The sequence below is a fragment of the Castor canadensis genome, chromosome 13, assembly GCF_047511655.1.
Source record: "Castor canadensis chromosome 13, mCasCan1.hap1v2, whole genome shotgun sequence".
Taxonomy (NCBI): Eukaryota; Metazoa; Chordata; class Mammalia; order Rodentia; family Castoridae; genus Castor; species Castor canadensis.
This window is the reverse complement of record NC_133398.1, coordinates 77,568,282-77,589,517: the sequence shown is the minus strand read 5'-3', so window position 1 is coordinate 77,589,517 and position 21,236 is coordinate 77,568,282. Positions and strand designations below refer to the sequence as shown.

The 21,236-nt window shown below is 35.0% G+C and overlaps 1 long non-coding RNA gene across 7 annotated transcripts in view; it reads left to right on the top strand.

Moving 5' to 3' along the window:
* The first annotated feature begins 923 nt into the window (after positions 1 to 923).
* The window catches only part of LOC141415445 (uncharacterized), a 297,301-nt gene continuing 276,988 nt past the window's right edge, over positions 924 to 21,236 (top strand). For all 7 annotated transcript variants that reach the window (XR_012440477.1, XR_012440479.1, XR_012440476.1 and 4 more), the window contains exon 1: positions 924 to 1,126. This is a non-coding gene — a long non-coding RNA (uncharacterized lncRNA). The remainder of the gene's footprint in view (positions 1,127 to 21,236) is intronic.

Genomic DNA, 21,236 nt, shown 5'->3' with positions numbered 1-21,236 from the left:
TGTACTACTCCCAGAAACTGTCTGTGACTCTCTCAAGACTATAGAGTAGGAACACGGATAGCATGCTTCCCCACTCAAGGTTTTAGATCTGCTTCAGTGTGGGCTACAGCTCTGTCTTTTATGCTCAATACCTTATGCCCTCTGGCTGTTCAGTGGGATGGGTCATTCTTTTGTTGGTAAGTTTACAGTTCTCAAGACTTCACATGTCTCAGTAGAACCTAACGTAGAATGTCCTCAGATGATGTTTATTGGGACTCTTTCTTTTCTCAACACCATTTTTGGTCAAGGCCAGAAATTCCAAGGGACAGCAGGTAGATGCAAAGTAATGGCCGAGACCAGAATCAAAGAGGACCTTTCCACTAAAGAGGTAAAAGAAATGTAACAAAGGTTCACTTGCATAGTGCAGAGTGGTTGGTAAGTTTAGGAACTTTGAAGAGCCTAATTAACATGCTTTTCATAGGAATGGCCCTATTTAATCTTCACAACAGCAATATTGCTTAACTGTTCTTCAAAAACATTCACCATGCCATGGGCTTAACTTTGATTATTTCCTTCCTCCTGTGGAATTCCATTCAGTGAATATTGCATAATTCGTCTGACATTTCTATCATTGATGGACATTAAAGTTGTCTCCTACTTGGGTATATTAAAAGTTATACAGCTACAAAATTCTTTCATGTCTGTTAGTGCATATGCATGTACACAATTTTATGGATGTTAAAATAAAAACTTTAGATAAAGTAAGTTTAGCAGAGTTCATGTGTCAAAAGTTTATGCAAGAATTGGACAAACTCAGAGTCAGAAAAGGTTCAAAGAGCACTGCCTGCTTAGAAGCAGCAAATTTTTATAGGCTTAACACAGAAGAAAGGTGGAGAAATCCCCTGATTGGATACTGTTAGGCACTGCCTTATTTGTACCTAGAAGGAGGAGGCATTTACCTGGGCAGTTGTCTGATTAGTTGGCTGCTTGTGATTGGCTGAAACTCAGCTATTTGTTACGACAAATATATTGCTGTTAGGCTTCAGTTTTTTTTTTGAACATACTGAGTTAGGTAGTGGTTTGTTGAGCAGTAACTTGAAGTGTGGATACAGATTCAGCTAATGGCCTCCTGTTTATTCTCTTGAAGGTGAGTGTGTTTTAGGAGTGGAATTGTTCGTTACTACATTTAACCTTAGCATATTATGCTGAACAGTTTTCCTAGAGGAGGCATTGATCCAACTACCAGCCTTTTATGATTTCTGGGAGCACTTCTTAACAATACTTAACATTGCTAGTTCTCTTCACTTGGCTCTTCTGCTGGTTGTGTTCTTTTTGTGGCTTTAATTTGCATTTCCTTAACAGCTAGTTAGGATAAGCATCCTTACAAACATATACCTTCTTTTGCATGTCTCTTCACGTCTTTTGTTAGTTCCTGAAGAATTTGTGAATCTTTATGGATTCGGAATACAAACATTTTGCAGTTGTTTTCTCTCATCTATTGCCTATTTTGTGACTTTTGATAATCAGCAGTTCACAATTTAAATTGGGTCCATTTTATCATGTTTCTCTTCATATGTACTGATCTTGGTATCATTTTTAAATGAATCTTTACTCATTTCAGGATCATGAAATGACTTTTAATACTTTATTTTCTAGATGCTTTATTGTTTACTGCTTACTTTTAATTCTGCTACTCATCAGAAATTGATTTTCATGTATGGGTGAAGCATTGTTTCTCATTCCTGCATATGTGTATGTGATCAACCTAGTGCCATTTAGTGGAAGGACTATCTTTTCCTATGGCTTTTCAATGCCAGATTTATCATAATTCAAGTGTTCGTGAATGTGTGTATCTGTTTCTGATTCTATTTTCTATTCATTTGTTGATTTAGCTATTCTTGCACATAGTTCACTCTGTCTTAATTACTGTAGCTTTAAAAGTAAGCCCATTACTATACAGTAATCTTAGTCTTCTTTATGCAGTTTTGACTTACCAAGTCTTGATGTTTTGCATTAACAAACTGATCCATTTATACTCACACACACACACACACACACACACACACACACAGGCACAGGCACACATGCACACATAGAAACCCTGATAAAATTTTAAAGGTGATTGAATTGAATTCATACATCAATTTGGTAAAAACTAATATTTTTACAATGCTGTTTTCCAAACATGAACATGTCTTTCTCCACTTCTTCAGATCTTCTTTATATCTTCTTAGTAATGTTTTACAGTTTTTGTCAAAGGCATTTGTATGTTTGTTAGATTTACTCCTAGATATTGAATATTTTAGACTGTTATTTATCATTAAAATTGATATCTGATATTTAGACCCTTGCCAAACTCATGCATTAATTCTAAGAATTTATCTACAGATTCCTTTACATTTCTGCGTAAACTATCATATCATTTGCAAATACGGCAAATCTTTATTCCCAATCACTTTATCATTTATTTATTTAGCTTGTTTCACTAGCTAGGAATTTCAGTACAATGTTAAGTAGACAAGATGATAGAGGGAATCTTTGTATTATATCCAGGCTCAGAGAGAAAGCTCTCACCATCTCCTCATTAGTGTTCTATTGTTTTTTTTTTAATCAAATTAACCAAATTTTCTCCCTTTCTTAGGGTTTTTCTTTTTTTAAGAGTTTTCATCATGAAGCCATATTAAAATTTGTTCTTAATTTTTTGTTTATTCTGTTAATATGACAAAAATGTTTTTTGCTTTATTCTGTTTAATATAGTAAAATACATCATTACTCTTCTCCTATTAAACTTATTTCACATTCTTGTATTCCTAAAATAAATTAGTATTGTCTTTTTTGAATTATCACCCTACCCTTTTCAGTGTTAATACATTGTATCATATTAGATATATATGCTAATTCAGTATACTAATAATTTTAATATTTTTAAATCTATTCATGAATGAGGTTAATCTGTAATTTTTGTTTATTTTAAAGTCTTTGTCAGGTTTTTTGGTCAAGTTTGTTATAGCCTTATAAAATGAAATAAGAACTGTTCCTGATCTCTAAGATTCTCTGTATTTTCATCAATTAGTATTATTTTGTTATGTATTTTTCCATGCTTAATATTTGTAGGTGTGGTCATATGGGCCTGAAGGTTTTGTGATTTGTGTGAATATAGTGTTTATTAAAACAGATTTAAGAATTTTAATATACATAGGACGGACTGTATTCAAATTTTCTTTTTTTCTCTGAAATTCTTTTTTTTTTTTTTTTGGCAGTATTGGGATTTGAACCCAGCCTTGTGCTTTCTAGGCAGATGCTCTATCACTTGAGCCACACTGCCTTTCAGTCATATATGAGTAGGGTCTTATGTTCATGGGCTGTCCTGGAAGGTGAGCCTTCTATTTGTTCCTGATGCATAGCTGGTTTGACAGACATGTGCCACCACAGCCAGTTTTTATTGGTTGAGATGGGGTCTCATGAACTCTTTTCCCAGACTGGCCTTGGCCTGTGATGCTGCCCATGTCTGCCTCTCAAGTACTAGGATTACATGTGTGAGTCACTGTGTTCAGCAGGAATTTGTTCTTATTATTTAAATTTTCAATTATATTGCCCCAAAGGTATTACAATGTAATCATATTTACAACTGTAGCTTTGCTTCTTTTTCATTTTGGATCTTGTTTATTTGTGTTACCTTTCTTTGTTTTTGATAAATCTTAGAAATTTATTAATTTTATATTGTTCTCAATGAATAAGCTTTTAATTGTTGATATCTTTATTTTTATATTTGTTTCCTGATTTTTTTTACTGTTAGACACTTAGTTTTTCTTTGTTTCTACTTAGTTTAGCTATAATTTACTTATTTTTTAGAAAGTTCATGAGATATGTGCTTAAGTTATTGGTTTTCAATCTTTCTTCTTGAGGTAACACATAATGAAAGGACCATAAGATGGGTTAATTACATTCATTCTGAACTTCTTCTATGTGATTTTTGTGTATTTTATGGTACATAAGCACTGTAATAGTAACATAAATACCATGCTTTTAGTTCTGTGTTCCTCTCTAACCTAGGCTGTTGCTATGATTAAAAGAATGTGACAGAGTGATGTGCAATGTTCAAAGTCGGACTTAAGACATTTGTTGAAGCCAGTCACCGTACTGTGAGTCCAGGCTACATGGGAGGCTAGTGGAGGAGGAAGATGGTACTTCAGTAGACAGCCCTGGCTGATATTTTCATCCATAGCCAATACTGATTGCCAGCCTGGGACTTACTTATCATCTTAATCTTTAGTGCAATTGAGTGTAATGATGACATTCTCTGCTAAAACTACATGGAGCAGAAGAATAGCCCAGTGACTTCTAAAATACAAAAATAATACAAGAAATAAAGAATCAAGGGAATTAATAAATATATAGGATTTTAGAAATAGTGATGAGATATAATGGTGTTTGTCCAGGTAAGTTTCTGTAATTTATGTATTAAGAAGGAAAATAACCCAGTTGGACATTGTGGTTCATGCCTGTAATCTCAGCTACTCTGGAAGTGGAGATTGAGAGGATCAAGGTTTGAGGCCATCACAGGCAAAGTTAATAAGATCCTCCTCTCAATCAATAAGCCAGGTATAGTGTTTCACACTTGTGGTCCCAGCTACACAGGATGACATACATAAAAAGATAATAGTTTGAGCCAGCCCTGGGGCAAAAGCAAGACCCTATTTGAAAAATAACTAAAGCAAGAAAGGGGTAGGGACATGGCTTAAGTGGTAGAGCATCTGCCTTACAAACACAAGGCTCTGAGCTCAAATCCCAGTTCTGCCAAAAAATGAGAAGGACGGAGGGAAAAAGGGAGGGAGGGAGGGAGAAAGAGAGAGAGAGAGAGAGAGAGAGAGAGAGAGAGAGAGAGAGAGAGAGAGAGGAGGAGGAGAAGTGAAAAGTGGAAAACTTGGAAATATTCTGAACTCTCTAAGATAATTACATTACTTCTCTGAAATGAGGCTATAATAAAAGCAACTAGTAGTTTTTCGAAGACAGTAAGAGTAATTTGTGAGGGAGGCTATATATCCAGCACATATAATAAAATCAGAAATGAGCAAGAGTGGACATTGTATCTTGTAAAGTTTACCTATAGTTTTGAGTCTGTAATTTTTAATTAAATTTCTCAAAAAACAAAGCATTTCTTTACCATCAAAAAATCTGTCAGTATCTTAACACTTATAAATTACCATAAAATGTATAGATTTTCAAAGTAAAGCATAAAACTATTTAATTATAACCTTTTGCCCCACTGTCTACAAATAAAATATAAGAATATAGTGGTTCTGTTTTTCTTTAAGAAGTACAGGAAGTAAGACTTCGCAGTCAATCTGTTAGCTAGTTCTTCCTTAAACATAAAGTGTAATCATTTCTATCAGTTTAAGTTTTTTTCCTCTTGGTTATCTTCTTATGGAATTAAGAAAATTTCTTATAAAACCACAAAGAAAAAACTTAGTAATTATTGCTAAAAGGTAAAATTGACGTAAGAAACCAGGTAATTTTCATTTTTTAAGAGGGAAGAAAAGAACCAAAATACAAAAACAAAACAAACAAAAAAAACTTTAAAAAGAAGAAAATAGGAGATAAGTGATAGAAATATGCTGTGTTTAACATTTAAAGATATTTTAGAAAAGTTTCATTGTATGCCCCAATTTCTTTCAGTGCCACACTTCTCTTTTGCATAAAAAAATACTAAGTTTTGTTCTAGAAGTTTACAAATAGATTTCTCCAATTTTCATTTCTCTGTGTTGTGTAAAAGTTGTGCACCTTTTAACAGTGGCAGAGCCTTTATACTTTATATTCTGATTTTAAGGAAGAAGAAAAATTCAAGAAACCAAAGGGATATCAATAGTTGTTTGACATTATAAAAGACCTAAAATTTCAAGAAAATAAACATCAAAGCCTTTATTGTTTTTGATGTAATGGCATCTGTTTCACTTTCTAAAAGTAAGTCAATGTTAAGACCCAAGAGATTTTAGCATTCAAATACACACTGAGGTATTTTAGTATGCAGTACCTAACAATAAGGACATTCTCCTCCATAAACACAACAAAGTATTACACTGTGTAAATTTACCATTGCTAAGTCTATTATTTTATATTTAGTTAATATGCAAATTTCCCCAATTGTCCCAATGGTATTTATGACTTTTTTTGATTCAAGATCCAACTAAGAAACATGCATTATATTTTGGTTTTTGTTTTTGTTTACTCTTCTTAATCTAGCATGGTTTACCATTCTTTTTGCATCTTTCATGATGTTGGCACTTTTGAAGTATCTGGCTAACTTGGTTGAGAAATGTCCCTCATTTTGAATTCTTTCCTTATGATTAGATCCAAATGAAATATTTTTTGGCAGACACATTGCATAGGTGGGGTTGTGAGCTGTTTGACATTCATATGGCTAAAAATTGATCGTTTTGATTAAAGTAGTATCTACCAGATTTTTCTGTTGTGATTAACATGTAGTATGTGAAGTGATATAACACAGTAAATATTTTGTTCCCCAGCATTTCTATATCTTGGTTTTCTTGCCTGAGTTAACAATTATTATGATGGATGTAATAAAGTGATTTCCTATTTTTATTGTTCAAAGCATTTTGCTAAATTTTATGTTGGGTTAATATACTATATTAGGGTTCTGTTTAGGGTTATGTACTATATTTACTCTTTGCTAATGATATCTCAAATTTCCTCTGGAAAACCACTGTTTTGCTCTTCTATGTGGACTCTGGAGCTCTTCCTCCTTTCTAAGGATGGATCAAGATAATAATCTAATCTCACATCTCTGGCCATAATGAATTTTCAAGGATGGGCACATGACCTCCACAGCACTGAGAAAATAAGTGATCAGAGGCTTACTAAAACTGTGTAAAAGTGAAGCTCATTCTTCCATAGGAAGTGCCAGAGGTAACCATTACTCTTCTCTAGGAATTTCATACAATGTGTTTGAACTGCTCAGTTGGCCACCCATCAAGTAGTATTGTGTGTTGACTTGGGTCCTCAAAAAATTCATATGTTGAGGACCAAACTCTTAGTGCTTTGGATTTGAACTATTTTATTCAGAGACAGGGCCTTTAAAGAGATAATTAAGGTCACATGAGTTCGTTAGAGTGGGCCTTAATTCAATAGGACTGGTACACTTATTTTTTTAAATAAAAAAGGATATTGGGACATAGACATGCAGGATAGATAGATCACATGAACACATGAAGAGAAGATGGACATTCTACTAGCCAAGGAGAGAGGCTTATAATAAAATAAACTCTCCTGTCACCTTGATCTTGGACTTCCCAGCCTCCAGAACTATGAGAAAATAAATGTCTGTTGTTTAAGTTACACAGTCTGTGGTGCTTTGCTATGGCAGCATTGCAAAATTAATGTAACCACTCAATATGGGATCTGGATCTGATGGTAAGATTTATGAGCTATGGATGAAATCTATGGAATCCGAGAAAGAAGCCAAAATCACAGAATGCCAACCGGAGAGGCATAAGGAACAGCTCTGATTCTATTAACTGATGCCAACCCTCCTGTAAAATACCGAGTTAGGTGGACTAGTAAATTATCTTAATTACTTTTAAATTTTGAAATTGAATTTTTTTCTTAAAATGAAGAGTCCCACAGATTATGTAACATATCACAAGTGGTCTAGTCCCTCCTAGACTGATCTGAAGCTGCTGATGGACTTCAGGTTTTCTAGGCTGCATAGGGCACAGTTAACTTCCAGTTAAAGGCCACATCCCAGGAGGAGTTGTGTTGTAGCTCAAGAGTTTTCAATGGAAAGGATGAGCTAGCCTGGTGACTAGGAGTAGGGCAGGGTGGATGCCTGAATCTTCATGGAATGGGTGTGGTGTGAGACAGGGGCAGAGGTGCAAGACAAGGGCAGAAGTGCTGGTTAAAAGAGTGATACTTCGTGTGAGTGGGATCAAAGTTCAATGAACAGAAATCACACAGGAAATGTGGACTGATCTTTACCCTTAGTTCATACTGTGACATCTCTACCATCCTGTTAATTATTTCACTGTCACATTGTGACTGCTCTCCTTTCTGCGCAGATGATTATACTCTCTGTCTTAAAGGCAAATTCTGAAGAACAATGTTTAGGCCATTTGAAGTTTCTTAGAGAAAAATTCTTTGCCTCTAGACATAGGTTTTTACCTGCATTTTTAAAAACTTAATGCATCTGTGATGGTATTTTAGGGGAAAGCAAACTGAGAAAATTAAATGCATAAAGATTCATTGATAATTTATGAGTTTGTTGCAGCTTCCAATACTGCTTAAAATAAGTGTATGAGTTCTATGGAACCATACATGAAATTAATTGGCTGAACCCCCAGTTGTGCTCATATTTCATACTTTTCATGAGAAAAAGTAAAGGAAGTCTAATAAAATTCTGGAATTCAACTTCTGAGAACATAGGGAAGTTCCATTCACTATGGCTTAAATAGTAATTTTAATTTCAAATATTATAGAGTTCCTTTGGTTTTATGATTCAAAACAGCAATTTATGAGAATTGATTTTTTTTTGGGCTAGGGTCATGGCTCAAGTGGTAGAGCACCTGCTTAGGAGGTGCCAGACTCTAAGTTAAAAGCACAGTACTGCCAAACCCACCCCCCCAAAAAAACCCAGCAATGGAGGGCATGAATCAAACCCAGGTCCAGAGTACATTGTACACATATATGGAAATACCACAACAAAACCCCCTGTACAATGATTATATACTAATAAAAAGGTTATAAGAACAGATTTTTCCACAAATAAATTTTAAAAAGACTACTAATACTATTAAAAATCAAACAAAACAGTCCGGCATGGTGGTACATGCCTGTAACGCCAGCTACTTAAGAGGCCAAAATGGGAAAACTGTGGTTTGAGGTCTGCCCAGGCAAAAACAGAATACCCTGTCTGAAAAAATAATTAAAGCAAAATGAGCATCTAGGAGATGTGGCTCAAATGATGAGGCACCTGTCTAGCAAGTGTTAACACACCAGGTTCTGAGTTTAAGCCTTAGTACTGCCCCTCAAAATTTAAAAAAATCAAAGAAAGTGAACGCCAATCTATCATATTTGGGGCTTGATGAGTTTCATCTACATAGCAAATTTAAAAGGTTCAGTAAGGTTATTTCAATTCCCAGCAATTCTGTGCCAAATTCTTCACTTTGAAGTCCTTTTTGTATTCTTAAGGGTAAGTAACATATGTATTAGGTAGGTTCTTGGAGTCTCTGTTGTTGATGACACTCTTGGTTAGATGATTCAGGTTGTTCACTTTTGTCACCATTACAGGTGAAATTGTAATTAGCAGAATGCTTTTATGTAACATTGTACCTAGTCCAAGAGGTTGGTTGCTAATTAATCGGTGTATTTTATTTTATGCAAATTCAAAACATGAAAACAGATTTACTTCCAAAATATTTACATGGTTAAGACTTACAAAGGGAATCAAAATGGAAAGCCTTCACCTCTGTGTGTGTAGCCTAGGTTCCGTGGATAGTTGTAGCGATGATTAATCTTGGTTGTCCACTTGACTGGATTGAGGAATTCCTAGGAAATTAGTGAAGCATGCTTCTGAGCATTTTTTCCTGAGTAAGGAAGACCCACTTTGAATATGAACAGCACAATTCAATATGCTGGGGTCCCAAATAGAATGAAAACACAGAAACAGGGAGCTTATGGCATGTGCTCAACCCTTCTTCAGGGGTGCCGTTTTCTTTGTTGCTGCTCACTTGCATGGATGTCAGACTCCAGATTTTTCAGCCTCTGAATCTGATTTATACCAGCTACTCTCTGGTCAGCACCTAGGCCTTCTGCCTCCAGTTGGGGCTGTATCATTAATTGTTCTTGTTCTGAGCTTCCATCTTCTTGGACTGAGCAGCTAACTAGGTTATCTGGTTTTTACTTTATCCTTCATAGAAAAATGAAGGAATAGAATTGAGTCTTGTGGAATCTGAGAAAGGAGGAGGGAAGGGGGGCTGTGAGTCCCCACCACATGGGATCTTAGGTTTGATTCTTTTTGAGACAAAACTTTACCTTTTGAAGATTGTTTCTTTCTTTATTTTTGTCATGCTAAAAGAATTGTGTCATATCTTTCCTTTATCTTGAATTACTTTGCACTATCCACAGACTTACCATAACTTACGACTTGATGTATGGGATCCTGTGTTCCTTGGTCTCTGCCTCTCCTTCCATTGGCCTTTCAGCCTATTTCCCTATCTCTCCTGTGCTGTGGCTGTATTGGATTTTGCTGGTTTGAACACTCAGCTACCTCAAGACCTTTGTAAATGTTTGCAGCAAGGATATTTTCCCCACACCTCACATTCCTCCTGTCACCTCTGACCTCTTTACCTTTCAGTAAAGTGTTACTTTTCAAGACAAGTCTTAAGAGAATAGGTGATATCCCTCTAAACCTTCCCACACTCCAAAGCATGCTATATGACTCCTTTGCAACAAACATCTTTCCTTAAAAAACTTCTTGATTATATTATGAATTCATAATTTCTAACATGCAGAGAAGATTCTAAAATAGCAAATAGAATCTCCTTTATCCAGATTTACTTGTTATTAATATTTTTCCATTAGCTTTATCATTTGTATCCTCTTTCTCTTCCCCTCCTCTCACACTGAGAGCATCAACGTATATAATATTATTTTTTTGAATCATTTGAGTGCAAATTGCACACATCATAGCTTTCCCTCAAACACTTTAGTGTGATTTTCTAAGAGTAGTGATATTCTCTTTCATAATCACAGTAGAGTTTATCAGCTTCAGCAAACTTAACATGGATACATCACTTTTATCTAATTATCATCTATTTACCACTTTTGTTAACCCATCTGCTAAAGACTTTTTACACCTTTTTCTTTTACAATACAGGATGCACTTAAAGTTCATTTAGTTATTGGATCTCTTTAGTCTCTTTTAATTCAAGAAAATTTTCGTGGTTTTCTTTTTTTAAAAAATAACTGGATTTTTTGAAAAATAAAGTTTCTTTTTTCTTTTAAATAGTTTAAATTGCTTTTTTTTGGTGTTTCATGTTTTAGGATCATGTTCTGCATTTCAAGTTGGAATAATACATATGTGACATTGTATTGTGTCAGGAATTCACTACTTTTAATTCTTTACATCTTTACTCCTTACTGGATAATAACCACTATGGGGCAGTGACTAGTTTTGTTCTCTTTGTGTCTTTAGCTCTAGAATTGGCCACAGGGCCTGCAATGTTACAGGTGCTAAGTGAATCTTTGATGACTGATGTGATTTTCATATAACTTTTCAGAAGCCTGCTTGGAATTGAGGGGCAGTTGTGTGCTGTTATGCAGGCTTATCTTGTTGCTACTAAATTAAAATAGGTCAGGATTGGGACAGCAGGCTTTGTCCTCTTCCTTCTCATCCAGAAAGAGAGCTGAACTAGGGTTTACCTTGATCTGTGGCACAATTCTCAGTGATCAAGTGAGTAGGCCCATGCTAAGTGGTCCCAGTGTGAGAAAAAAAATACATAGTTCTCTTCATTTTGCCAAAAATGCTGAAGGCATTTTTTCTTAGACAGCAATGAGTGCATATTAAATGAACTGTAATTGTCTGCTAAATGTATTTCATAAACAAGCAAACCAGAGATAGATTTTTTTGAGCCTTTAAAATACTCGGGGTACTAAAAATAGCCTGTCAACCTTGAGCACAAAGCTGTCAAGCCAGAAACATTAAGCATTTCTGAAAAAGAATTTGGAGGAGGTTGGTGGAGAAACATTGAAATTCATTGTGAATCTAATTTTTTAAGAATGAGGAGGCAGCTATAACACTGATGCATATTTATCCTAAATGAAAAGAATGAATGAATTCCACTTACGAGTAGGATGCACAACTCAGTGAGATTTTTGTGCATTCTGGAATTTTCTCCTTTTGCTATTCAGGAATGTTATCTAGTTGGTTTGTCAAACAGGTACATGTCATGAGGTTAAAACTAAAAAAAATTTAAAATAACAGTATGTCTATATGTTTAAATACATTGAAGAGATGTTGTTAAATATGAAAATGTCACAAAGTGTTTTGCAGAGTTTGACAATTTTTTAAACACTCCAATTTGAAAAGTTTCTATAGTAATGAACTGCTAGTCAGAACTTAAACTGAGAAAGAAAAAAAATAAAGCACGGTAGGAATGATACTCACTGAGGAATATTTTCTGCTGGGGAGTCCATTGACATTCAGTTGTGTCATTTAATTATCCCTTGTGTGATTCAACCATTATTTATGAGCTCTTTCTTGTTCTTAAAGAGCTCTGGGCTCTGCTTGCCAATGTTATGGCATATGATGAGGCACAGTTATGCAGCAGGGGGGTGCGTGTGATAATGCATTGGTCCACACTCCTGGCATGTTTTCTATCTGAACTCATCAACTGCCAAAGGATGCAGAGCTCTCTCTGTAAAGATAAAACACTAACTGGGATTTTAACATTGTGTGGGATTTGGCAGACGTCACATGCTGCTGCATTATTTAGGTAGTATACTGTCCCTAAAATGTGAACAGTACATGTTCAATAAAAATCATGTGCATGGGATTTATACCAGTTTCTGCCTGATAGTATCTCTGCCACTTGCAATGAGAAAATGAATTCATAGAAATAGTCTGGTTTTAATGAATGTAGTTGTTAAACCTGCAATCAATGGAAGCATTTCACATTTTTGCTTTCAGTCTGAACTCCCCTCCCACCTCCACTCCCAACTTAAATTAATTCTTCATTGTGGATCTGCCTTGTTTTATGCTGAGTTAGAGTTTAGTAGGAAATGCAAAATCAAGAAACATCCAACTAGGTTTTGGATGGAAAAAAAGGGGAAGGCAATGATTAATAGTTAAAAATGTTGAAAAATTTAGTTGATGATTTTTGTCAGCATCATTACAGCTGTTCAAAACAAAACAAATTAGTACCATTGATTTAGAATATTATATGAAGGTAAATATTCATTAATGAAATAATCAGTGATTTTTTTCTATTAGTAGTTGAACTTGGCTTCACCTGAAGCTAAGAACTCATCATTCAATAAAACTTTTTAAATGAAAATTGTTGCTTCTGTTAGAAGGAATTAGTACTTTTAAAATGAATATGTCACATCTGATCAGAATTATTGTTTTTCTTTTCTGTGGGAGAAGTAGATCCCCAACACTGGAGTATCTCATTGACTAGGTCTCCAAGATGACAATACATACATTGTTTGGTAGAAATGACTAAACAAATGTGGTGAACCATTGACTTTAACAGTTTACTAAATTGTATTCTCAAGTTACATTGGCATGACACAATAGATACAGCTATAATTGAGAAAATTTGTAAGTTCTTATTCTTATTTTAAAAGAACTATGAATAACAGAATATATTTTAGTGCCACAGCAATGAGTCACAGTCATTGGATTGATCTAAAATAATTTCTTAAGATACAGGCTACATAGTCAGAATGCATTTACATGTCTAACCTCTTCTAAAGAAATATTAAAAGTTTCAGTATCATAAACAAAATCTCAATTTTATCTATCTTTTTAGTTTTGGTCCCCTTCCCTCTTACTATCCACAAATCAAGTTAAGCTCTTACAACAAAACAATCCTCCCCCACCCCAACTACTTACCACTGACACACCTAGAGCCTATAGCTTGCAGGTCTTCTACCAGTCACCAGATAAAACATTTTCAAGTAGTCATTGGGGGATCTGTTCTGAGGAATGTATTGTTACATGATTTCTTCATTATCTGAACATCACCGTGTACTACACAAACTAAAATGGCTACAACATCTCTAGGTGATATAATTTTATGGAACCCCCCCTAAGAATTGACTGGAAAGTTGTTATGGAACACATGATTGTTAGTGACTTCAGGTTTGAAATATCTGCTGTCAGGATTTCTGCTCAATTATCCATTAAAATGAATAACTTGTGGAATCCAGAAACATATTTTAAAAGTCTCTGTAAGTTTGTCTCTATATTAATAATGTAATATGAACCATGTTGTACCTCAATGAGATATGTGCTTTCTTCATCCCCTACTTCCATGGAGTTGCTTCAAAACAAGAACTAGTTAGAATGAATATTATTAGTCTTACTAATGTTTATTTTATTATTCCAGTTTCTTTTTCCAGTTGTTTGTTACTAAAATTATGTAATTTAATTGGATATTACATATGAAGAAATGTGTTTGGAAATACAGAAAACATTTCCTATGAGATACATATTTGGAAAGATAATTTGCTAACAAATAATGATGATATCAAAAAAGACAGTAGCATGAAAACTGAAAGATTGGAAAATGCAAAGAGTTAACACATTGTTTTGCAGGGGTATTAAATTTTCAATAACTTTTTCCTTTGGTTTTTTGGCTTTTTTTCTTCTTAATGTACTTTTTTCTCTTTTTGTTAAATGTGATTGTAAATGCATCAATAATCAAGAAACTCTCAGGGGGGCTACTGGTTTTTACCTTTGAAATGGTTAAAACTGCAGGTAATCTGTAATAAAATAATTTTTGTTGTTAATATATTAGGTATAAATTTATATGTATTATCTTCCTTTTGAAAAATTTATGATTTTCAGTTATCTTAAAATATAGTTCAAATGTGAAGAAAACCACAGATAAGATGTGTACAATTTTTTATACTTATTATTAGCAAATGTCAACCTTTGCCACATCAGATTTAGATGTTTTTCAATTAATCCAATTTACCTAATTCAAATCTCTTTCTCCTTCAGGAAACCACCATCACAAAGTAGGCATTCATCCTCTTCACCATGTTTTATATTTGACTGCATACCTGTGAGCTTACCATACCATATTATACTATTTTGTTTTGAATTTTATATAATTGGTATTAGGCCATATGCATCATTCTGAAACTTGCTTCACTGACTTAATGTTGTTTTCAAGATTCATTCATATTATTCATAAGAATCTAAAGATGATGGCTGACTTATGATGGCTTGACTTATGATTTTTTTTACTTTGTGATAGAGAAAAGCATTACACATTCAGTGGAAATCATAGTTGTGATTTTGAATTTTGCTCTTTTCCAAGACTCATGAAATGCAATAAAATACTCCCTTTTCATACTGGATGGCAGCAGAGGACAGTAGCTCCCACTCAGCCATGGAATCAAAAGGGGGAAATAACCAGTACTTTACAGTACATAGCGTGGCTATGATGTTCTATAGGCTAGGCATAAAAGAATTTCAATTTACATTGAGTTTTTCAGGATCTAATCCCATTATAAGTCATAGGGAACCAGTAGTTTGCTCAACTTAATTGTCAGGTAATAGTGGTTTTCAATGGTGGATCCTGAATGGCAATGTTGGCATTGCCTAGAAACTTGTTTAGAAATGAAAACTCTTGGGTGCCACTCCAGACATACAGAATCTGAAATTCCAGAGCTAAGTATGTACAGATGACTTTTGAGGATTTCTCCAGGTGATTACAATTTTAAAGTTTGAAAACAATTTCTATGTACTATTCTAACATATCAATTTATTTATTCATTTCCATAGACATGGATAGCTTGATTATTTTCATTTTAAAAAACAATTCCCAATATTATAGACAATGGTTTAATAAACACACTTGAGATAGATTTTGTTGAGAAATGAAATTTCTGGGTGTTAAAATACAGATTGCAAGAGTATGATAAAATTGGGATTTTTTTTGTTTGTTTTCCTATTTGGGCTTGGGCTAGCCAATTATACAAAACCAGGAAATTTAAAGGAGATAACCACAAACCTGGACTTTTACGGAATTACTCAATCCTGTTCTATAAAACAGATGGTAAAAACATGAGAAGTAATTAATGATTAGAAGAGTATGTATTTTCAAAGCGGGTCACTTGTGACCTATCATGGTAGGAATGTGTGGACTCGTCTCCAAGGAAGAAGCTCAGTAGAACTCCTTAGAGAATTCAGGCTACAGTGGCTCATATCCAAGCAATGGTGGAAGTCTGTTATTATTTCAGTATGAAGTTGTCCTTCCAGAAGTTGTCAGTGCATAGGATGAGCCAATACTTTCTGGGTACCAGGTGTATGGCAGAGAGCAGGGAGCTGACTTTGGGTGGTCTTAGTCTGAAGACACCCACCTGGAGAAATGAGGAGACTTGGACAGAAAGAAGCTGGAGTGGTGATATCAAATGTCCAGGTAATGAGGAGGAAGATGTAAGTGATCATCTGGAAATGCATTTATTTGAACCAAAGTAATTGTTGAGAATCTGTATCATCACGAGAAGTTCTGATGAACTCACGCATTCATGAAAGAAGCATTGATCGCCCACTCATGATAGTTGTAGTTAAGTGAGACCAATGCTGGCACCTTTTGTGTAGCCATGTTGGATCTCTATTCAAATCTTTCTCTTACTTATTAGCTTATGATAGTTGTACAGGGGGATACATTGGGATATTTGCATATGTGCTTACATTATGTCTTAGCTAGATTTACCTCCTCCACTGCTCTCCATCTTTCCCCTTCCGCTCTTCTTAGAACAATTTCAACAGGTTTCATTCTTCTATTTTCATATATGAAGAGAAGGTACATCCACCCTATTTATACCAATTCACCCTTTATAAAACTTGCTATGAGAAGTGTAGTTAGATGACAGTCTTGAGCCTTGATATCTTTTAAAATTTCCCACAGAATCTTAATCAATGCCATGTTCTCCCTGCTTACTTCTCATTCAGTGTCTGAACTCAACAGGTATAGTAAGGTCTGATCAATGACCTTGGAGTCCAATGAGGGATTCCTTAATACCAATTTATTTTTGCTTAATTTATTCTCACCAGAGCACTCCATTTTGCTTGACAAGAAGTTTTCAGATACAACCACAGCATGCAGCTTTTCCTACTCAGTCTTCTTTCTTTTCTATCTCCTTTCACAGGTTTGCATCAGACTGATGACTCTCCCTTCCTACTGCTTTCTCTTTTCTTTCTCTTCCACAGGTGATGTCCCTAAGAAATCTTTTGTACATCAAATTTAATATTGGGGTTGTTTCCCCATAGGACCCAAACTGACACTTCCCTCAACTCCAACACCAAAAAAAATCACCTCCTAGAAGTAAAAACTGTCCTTTACATAGGTGTAGGGATTAGAGAAGCAAAATGACAAGGAAAGAGAAACTGAGAGTCATGTTCTCCCTTGTATGTTGCAAGGCCCTCCTTACAATAGGCTCTATCTAGGTGACAGATGAAAAAGACTTTAACTTTATACAAAACTTGGATATTCGAGCATCAAATGCTATGAAACTGTCTTTTTGTTTTAGATTCATCACCAAGTACCTTAGATTTAACAAGAATGTGTGGTTAAGCTCTGGAAATTGTCAGAGGAAGAAAAAGCATAGTTTTTTTAGAACTGTATTACATTTGTTAAAAGAATTATAGACATTTCAATCTCTATTAGTCTTTGCCGTGGTGATCTCCAAATTAGAGGCTCTAGTATACACCTGTGCTTGCAGGAAGGAGGAGTTCCTGTTTTTCCATATTCTTGTCAATATTCTTTTATTTAACAAAAAGTTGTGTAACGTTTAAAAATGGACAGACTTTGTCCTCTGAGCGTTGAGAATTTTTTTTTTTTTGGTGGGACTGGGATTTGAACTCAGGGATTCATGCTTGCAAAGCAGAGCCTCTACCAGTTGAGCCACCACAGCCCCCGACCGTTGAGAATTTTAACTCACTGTTAATTATCATAAAAATTCTCTGCCATAGGTACATTAATGTTCCCATATTACTAATGAGAAAATTGAGATAAATCATGTTAGATAATGTTTCATAGTCATACAACTTCTAAGTGGTAGAGTTACATTTGAAATCAGACAATACTTGCCATTTTTCAGATTGCAATTAACTTACTTTTTTGCCTATCTGATGTGTGCTATCTTGCATTTATCTCATTATTAATGAGGCTGGACATTTTTTCATGTTCAAAGGAAGTTCAGGTTTCCTTTCTAAAAATTGTTTCTTCGTATCCTATGCCCACTTTTCCATTGTGTTGTTTACTTTTGTTTATTGTAGGAGTTTTTAATATACTCTTGATAGTAATCATCCCTTTTTGATCAGATGTAATAAAAGTATTTTTACTTGGTCCATAGCTACTCTTTTAAATATAATTTGTTTTTCATCTTTTTAATGCAGATGTAAATAATATTATCAATGTTTCTTCTATGGATAATGCTTTTGGTATTACATACAAGATAAGCCTTTCCTAATTTGATTTCTTATAGATAACCTACCTATTCATCTAAAGTTTGATTTTTAAAAGGTCTTAATGTCTGTAAAAAGAAATTTCAAGTGACATTGGAAATAATTTGACTTCACTTTCCATTTGGATAGTGATTTTTTTTGAGTTTTTTTTCTTTTATTATTCATATGTGCATACAAGGCTTGGTTCATTTCTGCCCCCTGCCCCCACCCCCTCCCTTACCACCCACTCCACCCCCTCCCTCTTCCCCCCACCCCCTCAATACCCAGCAGAAACTATTTTGCCCTTATTTCTAATTTTGTTGTAGAGAGAGTATAAGCAATAACAGGAAGGGACAAGCGTTTTTGCTGGTTGAGATAAGGATAGCTATACAGGGTATTGACTCACATTGATTTCCTGTGCGTGGGTGTTACCTTCTAGGTTAATTCTTTTTGATCTAACCTTTTCTCTAGTACCTGTTCCCCTTTTCCTATTGGCCTCAGTTGCATTTAAGGTATCTGCTTTAGTTTCTCTGCGTTAAGGGCAACAAATGCTAGCTAATTTTTTAGGTGTCTTACCTATCCTCACCCCTCCCTTGTGTGCTCTCGCTTTTATCATGTGCTCATAGTCTAATTCCATTGTTATGTTTGCCCTTGATCTAATGTCCACATATGAGGGAGAATATACGATTTTTGGTCTTTTGGGCCAGGCTAAACTCACTCACAATGATGTTCTCCAATTCCATCCATTTACCAGCGAATGATAACATTTCGTTCTTCTTCATGGCTGCATAAAATTCCATTGTGTATAGATACCACATTTTCTTAATCCATTCGTCAGTGGTGGGGCATCTTGGCTGTTTCCATAACTTGGCTATTGTGAATAGTGCCGCAATAAACATGGGTGTGCAGGTGCCTCTGGAGTAACCTGTGTCACAGTCTTTTGGGTATATCCCCAAGAGTGGTATTGCTGGATCAAATGGTAGATCGATGTCCATCTTTTTAAGTAGCCTCCAAATTTTTTTCCAGAGTGGTTGTACTAGTCTACATCCCCACCAACAGTGTAAGAGGGTTCCTTTTTCCCCGCATCCTCGCCAACACCTGTTGTTGGTGGTGTTGCTGATGATGGCTATTCTAACAGGGGTGAGGTGGAATCTTAGTGTGGTTTTAATTTGCATTTCCTTTATTGCTAGAGATGGTGAGCATTTTTTCATGTGTTTTTTGGCCATTTGAATTTCTTCTTTTGAGAAAGTTCTGTTTAGTTCACTTGCCCATTTCTTTATTGGTTCATTAGTTTGGGGAGAATTTAGTTTTTTAAGTTCCCTATATATTCTGGTTATCAGTCCTTTGTGTGATGTGTAGCTGGCAAATATTTTCTCCCACTCTGTGGGTGTTCTCTTCAGTTTAGAGAACATTTCTTTTGATGAACAGCAGCTTTTTAGCTTTATGAGGTCCCATTTATCTATGCTATCTCTTAGTTACTGTGCTGCTGGGGTTTCGTTGAGACAGTTCTTACCTATACCTACTAACTCCAGAGTATTTCCTACTCTTTCCTGTATCAACTTTAGAGTTTGGAGTCTGATATTAAGATCCTTGATCTATTTTGAGTTAATCTTGGTATAGGGTGATATACATGGATCTAGTTTCAGTTTTTTGCAGACTGCTAACCAGTTTTCCCAGCAGTTTTTGTTGAAGAGGCTGCTATTTCTCCATCGTATATTTTTAGCTCCTTTGTCAAAGACAAGTTGGTTATAGTTGTGTGGCTTCATATCTGGGTCCTCTATTCTGTTCCACTGGTCTTCATGTCTGTTTTTGTGCCAGTACCATGCTGTTTTTATTGTTATTGCTTTGTGATATAGTTTGAAGTCAGGTATTGTGATACCTCTTACATTGTTCTTTTGACTGAGTATTGCCTTGGCTATTCGTGGCCTCTTGTGTTTCCATATAAATTTAACAGTAGATTTTTCAATCTCTTTGATGAATGTCATTGGAATTTTGATGGGAATTGCATTAAACATGTAGATTACTTTTGGGAGTATAGACATTTTTACTATGTTGATTCTACCAATCCATGAGCATGGGAGATCTCTCCACTTTCTATAGTCTTCCTCAATCTCTTTCTTCAGAAGTGTATAGTTTTCCTTGTAGAGGTCTTTCACATCTTTTGTTAGGGTTACACCTAGGTATTTGATTTTGTTAGAGGCTGTTGTAAATGGAATTGTTTTCATACATTCTTTTTTAGTTTGCTCATTGTTAGTGTATAGAAATGCTAATGATTTTTCTATGTTGATTTTATATCCTGATACCTTGCTATAGCTTTTGATGATGTCTAGAAGCTTCTGAGTAGAGTTTTTTGGGTCTTTAAGGTATAGGATCATGTCGTCTGCAAATTGGGATATTTTGACAGTTTCTTTACCTATTTGTATTCCTTTTATTCCTTCTTCTTGCCTAATTGCTCTGGCTAGGAATTCCAGTACTATGTTGAATAGGAGTGGAGATAGTGGGCATCCTTGTCTGGTTCCTGATTTTAGAGGGAATGGTTTTAGTTTTTCTCTGTTAAGTATAATGCTGGCTGTAGGTTTGTCATATATAGCTTTTATAATGTTGAGGAACTTTCCTTCTATTCCTAGTTTTCTTAGAGCTTTTATCATGAAATGATGTTGGATCTTATCAAAGGCTTTTTCTGCATCTATTGAGATGATCAAGTGGTTTTTGTCTTTGCTTCTGTTAATGTGGTTTATTACGTTTATTGATTTTCGTATGTTGAACCACCCCTGCATCCCTGGGATGAAGCCTACTTGGTCGTGGTGAATAATCTTTTTGATGTGTTGCTGAATTCGATTTGCCATTATTTTGTTGAGGATTTTTGCGTCAATGTTCATTAAGGAGATTGGCCTATAGTTCTCCTTTTTGGAGGTGTCTTTGCCTGGTTTTCGTATAAGTGTAATACTGGCTTCATAAAATGTGTTTGGCAGTTTTCCTTCCCTTTCTATTTCGTGGAACAGTTTAAAGAGGGTTGGTATCAGTTCTTCTTTAAAGGTCTGATAGAATTCAGCAGAGAATC